Consider the following 10571-nt stretch of genomic DNA (forward strand, 5'->3'; position numbering starts at 1 on the left):
GCATTCGACTCAGCATGAGCCAAGGAATCAGAGGGAAAATTTATTTTCTCTTTAGACCTTACGGTTCAAAAGTTATTAGCAGAAATATTAGCGCAAATTTGCCCAACTGGTGGCGCTAGAGAGTTCGCGTTAGAGACTCCAAATTTCTTGTGGTTAATGTCCTCTATCTGTGTGCCAAATTTCATAACTTTCCAACAAGCGGTTCTATGGCTTGCCATAGAGCTCCAGATCTGAAGAAGAAGAAGAAGAAGATGATGAAGAAGAAGAAGAAGAAGAAGAAAACGAATGGATACAATAAGTGTCTAAACAAGCACCTTTGGTGGTTCAAAAGCCCCTAATATGGTTCATTAGTTCTACTGAACATAAATAAAGGACAACAGGAGAGTATCAGTCCCCTTTCAATATCATTGTCAAAGTTTGGTATCATAAGGTCAGATATGTACAGTATAAGGCCTGGAGAGGAGTTGGCCTCTCACAGCAAAGACGAAGTATTTAGGTCTGGCTGTGGTTTGTTATATTCTAGGTACTTTGGAGCTGAGTACAGGGATCAGGAGGTGAGGAGTCGAACCAAGGCCAGGCTGACTGATAGGAGCTGGGTGAAGGGGTCAGTATGTGGAGCCTGTATCACCTCCTGACAGCCTGATTTCCTCCACCATTATCACAGCCATCTTTTAGCACACCACCACAGCTGTGTGCAATAAAAAGTGTGAGAAGCAGAGAAAGAAAGCGCATTTCCCTCCCCCTACATGCCTTTCTCTCTTAACAAAACAAGCGTAGTTAGATGGGAAATTATAAGATGATAGAATCAGGTGAGCATCGCCCACCCCCAACAGGACCAATTGTCAGAAGTTCAAGAAAGTTGTGAAAACGGCCCCTGAAGCACAGTGCAACCATTATTTAGAAAAAGTACATCTTTTCAACAATTAGCAGGAAAGATATTGAAGGACTCCCCTATGTAACTCATTTAAAGCCTTACAGATTTCAATAAAATTGAATTATTCTATTAAATTCCGTTCAAATACACTCTTCCTTCAGTCCTTTGCTTTCCATTTCATTCAGGCTTTTCATTACCGAAAGGAAAAAAAAAATGTATTACATCGAACACCTGAACTAACAATACTGCCAGGCCAATTTGCAGTTGCAGGAAACTGCCTAAGCAAGAATTAGTAATGTTAATGAGGAGATTGATTTGATATTTTTGGCAATCTGAGGGCACAAAGGCAGGCCCGTCCTCTCGCTCCCACTCCTTTTGTTGACTGGTAAATTAAAGAGCTTGGACTTGATCAAAGAAGAAAAATCTAATTTCCTCTTTCATTAAGCCCGACCAATACACCTCGACTCTGTAGCACGGCCAAACCTGCCATTGTCTTGATAATCACCGGCAGAGTCCAGGAGGATTCAAACTTGTGTTCCTTTGAAAAGACTTTTGTAATGCACCAACTTGTAGCAGTTGAATAGCTATTCATTATAAAATTTCATATAACACAAGCCAAATTAAATGAGACTCAGGTAATTACGATTGGACGGGGAGTGTGCAGTCATCATAATGACCCTTGGGTGATAAGTCTAGATGTTGTCGGCGGAGGTAATGTAGATTATATTCCATATTAATACAGTATTCACTGATTGGGCGGTATCCCAAGCATCCTCGCACCGGCAATAATGAACACAGCAGAGTTATCTTACAGACTCACATTTCTGGATTCACTGACCCTGGCCAATCCCAGAGTGGAGTATATTCATCATATCTGTGCTCGTGTAGACCTCAGCCATTCCAGAGGAGTCTGCAGAGAGATTGGAGTTCATAAATCTACTACCTCTCACTTAATGAAGCTCCCCATTCCTCTGCAAAGCATGCTGGGCTTAACATACTGTACGAGTCTCAGAGAGAGCTAATAACTGAGGTCAGACTGGAGGAAAAGTTTCTCTTAGAGACTAAGTCCCATGATGAACTGTATGCAATGCTGTGACAGCTTGACAACCAGAAGTTAAAGGGATAGTTCACCCAAAAATTAAACTTCTGTCATCTTTTACTCAACCCAGTGTGGTTCCAAACAGGTTTTAGGTTCTTATTTAATCTTATTAGTGATTTTGTTTTAAAAGCATTCAACATGTCAAATCACGATCAGCCATGAGAGCCAAAGATGTTCAATGTTATTGGCCTCCACTTGAACTGTATGGGGGGAAAAACAGCTATGACATTCAGCTAAAATCTGCTTTTGTGTTCCACATTAAACTTTATTTCACAATGTAACTTTATAATTCTCAAGTGCAACTTGATTCCTCTGAAAATGTGAATTTATTTAATTCAATTTTTATCTTGCAATGTATATTTTTATTTCTCAACTACATTAGATTTCTCAGTATTATAAATTTCTTTAACATAATTGTGACTTCATCATGCAGTTGAGACATTTGATAATGTGACTTCAAATCTCGCGATTGCGAGTTTGTTTCTCATATTTGTGACTTTGTATCTTGCATGATAACGTTATATTTCACAATTGGATTGTTTCTTATTTTGGTAAAATTTTTGCAATAAGGTTCAGGTATAATTAGGCATCCTGAAATAACAAACAACTATAAACATGTATCTAAGGTTATATTAATTCATAAATATACTATTGTTTGTTCGTAATACATTAACTAATGCCAATTTATACAAATGCCTGTTCATTTTTTTAATGTCACAATATGACTATATTTCAAAGTCAGACTTTGTCTCGCAATGTATATTTATATTTCTCAACTGCAACATATTTGTTTAATATAACTGTGACTTTATCACCCAGTTGCGACATCTGGTAATGCGACTTTGTATGTTGCATGACTTTATATCTCTCAATGTGACTATTAGTTATTTTAGTAACATTTTACAAAAAGGTTCAGTATGATTAGGTATCCTGAAATAACAAACTACTATAAACATTATTCTAAGGTTATGGTCATTCGTAAACATACTATTGTTTGTTTGTTCATTATACTAACTAATGCTAATTTATACAAATGTTACAAATGTATATGTAGAAATGATCATTTATTGTTCATTGTTTTTATAATGTTGACAAACTGTACTGTATTGTGTAGAGTACGACCCTTATTTTTTAACTTTATTTTATAATTACCTTTTATATTTTTTACTCTTAAGGGGGAAACAGGCTTCCAGTAGTACTTTACTGGAAAAGTCTCAGTGGTCCTCGTCTGAACGGAGCTTTTTAGTTCAGCAGCGTTCCACTATGTTGCTTTGTGTAATGTTTTATAATGCTTTGAATCGAACTGAATCAGTCTGATAGTACAGAGACACCCCTCAGTGAAATGTGTTTTCTTAGTCTCTCTCCAGCTCTTCATCACAAACCAAGTACCTGCTGTCAACATATTGCATTTTCCCAAGCTTCCACCTTTCGGTGGCCGGTGGCCCGTCAAGTCATTGAGCTCCACCACTGCCGAGACAGTCATATCTGTCGAATTCAACGCGAGAGACCAGCTGAAGCGAGGAGGAGAGTAGAGGGAGTGGGAAGAATCTGTGTTTGCCATCAACAACTCAAGAGAGCAGAGCGCCGGCAAGATTGATGATCCCGTCCCTGAAAGTAACAAAAGATCTACCGCCCGTGAGAGCCTGTTTATGGGGCCTGATAGACTTGTCATTCTCTTAATAAACCCCACAGATATGTCAGCGGCAGCAGGAGTGCAGCCTGAGGTGGACCCACCCAGACACAGAGGAAGCTCCATCAACCCCAAACCCTTAAAATAAGCTCAGAGTGGCCAAATACACACAGAGAGGCAGCACTGGCTCTTCACATCTTAAAGCAAAGTAGATTTTTTTTAAGATTCTCAGGATCGATCCTTCAAACATGTTTATGTTGACCTGGATATACATTACGATCTGAAATCCAGAGATATTCTTTATAAAAGTTAAGAGTCAACCACGCCTACCTAAAACGGCTCGTTCTAACATGCCCCCACATGTCTACGTCACGATGTGGGAAGATTTGCATAACACCGCACAAATGTTCACGCAAAGAAAGGAGGTGTGACTTTTATTCTCGCTGTAGTATTGTTGCTGCCGCCGCCATGTTGTGGAGATGCAGTGTGTTTCATTGTGAAAGCGAAACTACTTTGTTTGGCCTTCCAAAAGAGGACGATATCCGCTTCGTCATGCCTAGAGCTGATCCGTGCTGGGCGCTGAGGAAACACATCAACTTCACGCTGTGGATCGCCGGATCGGCTTTCACCGTGGACGAGGCGGATTCCAGCCCGGGGTCGTCACATGTGTTTGCCGCAAGCCTCCTTCGTCGAATCCGCCAGCCTCCGCTCACTCTAGCCACTGTGTGTTTCGTTGTGAAAGCGAAACTACTTTGTTTGGCCTTCCAAAAGAGGACATAATGTTTCTATAAAGTGGGGCAGTTCCAACTTTACAAGGACAGTCTGGCGCTTCTGACTCATAGCCTGTAAGTACGTTTTTTATATTTAAAGAATTTGCCACTGATGATTCAAACGCGAGTTTTAAGCAGTGTAGAGTAGTGCTTGTTGTTTGTCATTTCACCGATCACAAATGCAGACATGGTTTTATGTTTACGCGGCGCAATACGCAACGCAACGCGTAAAAACACAGTATAAGTTATTATAATCAGTAATTATGTCCCTACTGGATGCAACAAATGCCTCGTTTGTAATGAGTTTTTGTAAAAATTTGTTTGAGTTTTGTCTCGAGGACACACAATAATGTTCTTTTTAGCAACATCATATGACCCCTTTAATATCAACAGAACCTTTCCATTCCACAAATATTCTTTAAAGTGGGAAAGGCTTGTAAACATTTTTTAAATGTTCTTCACACTAAGAAAAAATTGTTCAGTGAAAGGTTCTTTGAAAAACCAAAACTGGTTCTTCCATACAGTAGCATGGCTGAAAGAAATAAATAGAAAAATTATATTTGTTCAATAAAAGCCCTATTCAGATGAGACTAGTTTTCCCAGAGGAGGTTAGAGAAATTTTCATTTCACAGATGAACTTTGTCATTTTAATCCTGTCCGAATCGGCCATGTCTTTGTTTTTCACACACCACTTCTGTAAAGATTTCAAAGCAAATTGCTAAATAAACTTAATAGTCCTCTGAAAATTTTAATCTCATTAAAAATTGTGAATGTCTGTGATTGCTGAACCCAGCAGTTCTCCCTGTGTGTTTTTCACTAAACTGACATACAGTACTATTTGCGTTCTAATCTTCCGCATGTTGCATCTCTCATTATGGACGGCATCTGACAAGGTATTATAATAGAAAAATAAAATTATAAAATATAAATATAAAATTAAAGAGAGCCAAATTGCAGAAACTGGCCATTTCAGCTTGAGGTAAGATACTGTACATGAAGAAATGTCTCTACTCAGTTATGTGGGTTTATTAGAAGCAGCCACATCTCATTTGAAGTTTATTTAAATAATAATTTTTAATTTAATAAACTGAAATTATATTAAATAATTAATTAAAAGATATTCTTTGTGTCTAGAAATCACACTCCCACCTCTGTAATAAACAATGTAATAAACAAAACTACAGAAACAATAAAAAATAAATAGTTTGTTCATAGTGGATTATTTAATACATTTAAATTTATTTCAAATTTTATTTTTTCATAATTTTTAGTATGTATTGAATTCGATGAAGATCACTTTAAGCCATTTTATTGACCAAATACCATAATAATCTAATGTAGATTATATATTTCTAGTAGTTTAAGGATGTGCATGCCATATGCCCAGATGTCAAAAGCAATTGCTGTTGTACCCATTGGCTTGAGACTGACAGATCGGGCCTCAGTCTCTTTACATAACTGTCCAATCAGATTAATCCTGCAGGGGGGCAGCCTTAATTATGCAGAGACACTAGGAAATGACGAATATGTTAGCATATCATTTTTTGTTTGCCGGTGGGTTAACTCTAATAAAGAAATGGCAGACTAATGGCATATAGAGATATTGTGGCTGTATGGTTACATCGAATAACAAATGTTTAAGTGTAATATAGTGTGTTTAAAATCAATTTAAAATTAATCTTTTTTTTATGTAATTAAATTTAAATTTTAATTGTGCATATGCATCCTCACCCAAATAACACCATCCTATAAAAGCTGAACCTGCTAACATGTCTAAGTTTTGAGAGGAATACAAGAAAGAATTTCTGAATTTGAGGAGAAGCATGGAGAATATTGTTTTGATAGCCAAAGTGAATCTAAAATGTCTTGAGCAGTAAACACACATGCAACCCGACACACACACACACACACATATAGACAGATATATAGGCCTAGATGCACACAATAGAAATGAAAGACAAAAAAACAAGAGGAAAATAATCATCTCCTGCATTGCCATTTTATAGAGTCTGCTGCCATTTAAAATATTTTGTTATTTTTCACCGCAAGAGCCGCTGTCTCTGTCACAATTCAATCTAGGCCTCTCTCCCCACACACTGTATAATGCCTAGTTAAAGGCAGCAGTGTGTGAAATGGTATTTTAAAATAAATGAAAGTGACTAGGAAACAGAGGGCTTGGGAGATATTACTGTGTCAACGCTGACAGACAAGCCCTGGGATGGGCTGTGAAGTTATCAGGCCAAGGGAGACGGCGCTGGATTAAATAAAACTCCAGTTTCACTGCTGCTGTGTCACCATCACACACTCTGCCACACTAACGTTGCTACAATACAGGGCCATTTTTCTGCAGCCCATCAAGATAATATGCTCGGAGACATAATGAGATGGCTAATGTTTCAGCCGCTCTTTCAATGCATCTCCTGAAATTTCCATATGAAATGGGGTCTTGGCTCAGATAATACAGCTAATACAGGAAGTGAATTCTACGGGTTGATGAACAATAGCACAGTGATTCCCCCAGGGGAAATTTGAAAAGACTGTGCTTTTGCTTTGTAAAACCCATAAAACATTAATAATATAAATAACAAATATATATTATACACTGCTATTTAAATGTTTGGGGTCGGTATGATTTTGTAATGTTTTTGAAAGAAGTCTCTTATTTGCACCAAGGCTGCAATAATTTGAAAAACTAAAGTAACTGTGAAATATTGTTACAATTTTAAATAACTGTTTTCTATTTTCATATATTTAAAATGTAATTTATTCCTGTGATGGCAAAGCTGAATTTTCAGCAGTCTTCAGTGTCACATGGCCCTTCATAAATCATTTTAATATGCTGATTTGGCACTCAAGAAGAATTTCATAATAATTAAGGAATACTATCTTATTAATTTTATTCTTTAAAAAATCCAACTGACCCCAAACTTTCAAACACTTGCTATGAAATATATAGGCCTATTATATTATTGTAAAGTGATATAAGTGATCATGAAAAAAAATCATTTTAAAAATGACTTAATATTGTAATAGATTACACCAACATCACAATTGTAAGTATGATATTGTATTTATGCAACTGATCTTTAAAGAGGTTAACAGACTTTTTAGCAATTTAGACACAATATTGCCATACGTTGTCTATTTTTACTCCACCTATGAAAATACTTCCAAACGAAGTAAAAGCAGAACCGTTACATTACATCTCCAAAAAAACACACACAGTTTTGAATTAGTGTTTAGGAATCAGTTGAGTGAATTATTCAATGACTCGCTTATAAAGATGAATCAGTGCATTCGAATAAATTGTTTGAATGAATGATTCAATGACTCATTCATAAAGAGTCAGATGTCTCCACCTACTGGTGTAATGACACAACATGTACAGCGTCACTGAAACATCCTAACCACTAATGCCAAGACTAACTGAGGAAGTGTAATGAGTTAAAAGAAGCACATTTCTGGTTTGTGTTGATGAATAGTACAATAAAGGACTGAAGAAGGCCAACAAGTAGTCTTTAAAACATAAAAAAATCTGTAAATATTTAAATTATTATACCTTAACATTAACGTAATAGTGATTCAAGGACAAAATGACAGTAAAACAACATTCATCCCTACAGTTACAAATCATGTATGAAGAAGTAGTAGCTTCACCCTCTTTCCTATTTCCCCCAATCATATCTTTATATTTACAACCCTGCCTGTGTCCTCGAGGTCTGCTAGGGGCAGAAAAAACTCTATGCGTGTGGTTTTACCGCAGTCCCTGTCCAGCTATCAGAGAGAAATCTCAGAGCCAATCTCCTGTGTTAAAGAAGACCAATTTCCCCACAGGGAGCTTTTCATGCTGGACAAAGCATATTGCCTTGCCTGGGTCCACACATACTCAGGTTTAAGTAAGAACCGCACGCGTGCTGTTGAATCGCAGCGTCTATCAATACGGCAGTACTGTCACATTCTTCCCTTACACAAGCAAAAAGAAATGAGCAAGCGTAGGAAATGAAAATGATATCTACACATCATCTGACTGTGATGTTTATGGCACGATCAGAAATTTCACAACTGATTGTACCTCAAATAACAAGCGCTATCCTGTGACAGGCTACCACAAACATCTGGTAGTGATGGCGACAGTTCAGAAAATGCAGATGACGAGACTGATTTTTAAAGACCTGTTTTGACATGTTTCTTGCTCACTTCTCGGGAGAGTGTGGCTTATTCAATTCACTGTCAAGGCTCTATAAATATTTATCTTGCATGATGCAAAACATGACATTAGGGAGAAAAAGAGTGTGTCACCTGGTGGAACAAGAAGAGAGAGAGCATTTGAGTGACAGCGCTACCAGATGTCGTCTCAGTGCAGATTGTCTATACCTGCGTCGGCTCGTATAAACAGCAACATGTACGCTGTACCCTCTTCGGCGTTTGAAGGAAGAATATGGACAGACGATCAGGATAAACAGTGCTGCAAAAGGCCAAGGGTCAGATCAATGTGGCCAAATCAGAGAAACTGCAGAGATGCAGTATACTGAAAGAGACTTTAAAATGTATTATCCAAATCCAGGGCAATTTTTTATGTTGTCAGCAGGTTGTCCACCCACTGGGAATTTTACAGTGCCTAAATAAAGCTAAAAATGACTGCGCACATGAAAGCACTCTGATGTCTCAAAACATTTCTAATTTCACAGATGTGATATTATAATTCTGGAAAAAATGTAGTGTGTTGCAGAGATTTGCATTTGTATATTATAAATATTCCCAAGAATGATGATCGTAAAGTATTGTAATTCTAAATAAATGTTTTTGAATATTAGGCCTAATTGGGACAGTCTATTGTAAATTGCATAACCGCAGTGCTTCACTTCAGGACATTAGTATTCCTGTTGTACTTCTTACCAAACTCTCAGGTGAAGAATATTTCTCTTCATTAATAAACTTAAGAGTGGGGATCAGAGTAACCTTTTCAGGGAGGATTATGGAGAAAGGGGAAAATAAAACGCAAAACATCTGCCCATGTGTCAAAAAACGTTTCATATTCCGAACATGTCTGGCAATAAGGCTTCTGTCTCATCATGGGAATAATAAGAAGTCAATTATGAATTTGTCCCTATGTTTTTTTTTTCATCCAAAGTAAACTAAAGTTTCCTGCGAATTAATTTCACTGCAATAATGCTATAATGCAGAATCAGTTCTGTATATAAACTGTTTGTGTAATTATGAATGTTATGAATTTTCATTGCTGTGTTTTTACTGACAGACAGAAGTGGATGAAAATAAAATAGGTAATTTGGTCCCACAGCGGAAATTTTGAGCTGAAACTCAAAAAAACGTTGGATTTAAAACTTAAAATAAAGACATTTATAAGTTAACAAGCATTTGTTTCCGTAAATGTGACATCTGCTATGCAGTTATCATTGGATTCTGCATCATTAGTCAGAGCAGAGCTAGACATGTTATCATAATCCTGCTATAAAGCTACAAATCAAAGCACCCCAGCGTCAGTTCTTTCATTCAGAGCGGTGCTCAATCACACTGGGGAGATATGCTTGGACAGTCTACCCTGACGCCATTCAACAATAAGCCTCTATTGCAGACCTGATGGTCTGTATGGCTTAGCCAGTGCTTGTTTAAAGAAACCAAATGCACTAAGATATGAAGAAAGGGATACAGCTGCACAAGGCATCTAATTGTCAAGAAGTCTCTGAGATTCTCTTGGTAGTAAACACTGCCATCTGCTGTCTCGATCACATATTGGCAGGTCAACAGGCTCATGCACAAGTGCTGATTTCTTGTGTAGCAGAAATCCTATGTATAGGCAGGGGCGTCATGCACTCCTGATTTTTGAGGGGGCACTTGAGTGGGGGTGGGGGGAAATATTTCCAAACGTGTTAACTATATCAGGAAATATCTCGATTCTCAAATATGTGTGTAAGTAAATGCGTTTTGCACCTTAATAGATTATGTTATTTGATCTATAATGGGTGATGGGCAAAGTAGACTAATAGTGTAATCTATTAACTGCATATAAAAACCCGTCTTTTTTACTTAAGTACCAGATATGTGTGTCATGCCATAAAATATGTTTAATACGACTGACTTTGTATTTAATGTGAATTTAATAACAATATTGTAAGTTACTAATTATAACACTTTCATTTTACAGAGAGCAAAGAACATTTACATTAACGAAGAACTCTT

The sequence above is a fragment of the Sinocyclocheilus grahami genome, unplaced genomic scaffold (assembly GCF_001515645.1).
Source record: "Sinocyclocheilus grahami isolate Dianchi unplaced genomic scaffold, SAMN03320097.WGS_v1.1 scaffold866.1, whole genome shotgun sequence".
Taxonomy (NCBI): Eukaryota; Metazoa; Chordata; class Actinopteri; order Cypriniformes; family Cyprinidae; genus Sinocyclocheilus; species Sinocyclocheilus grahami.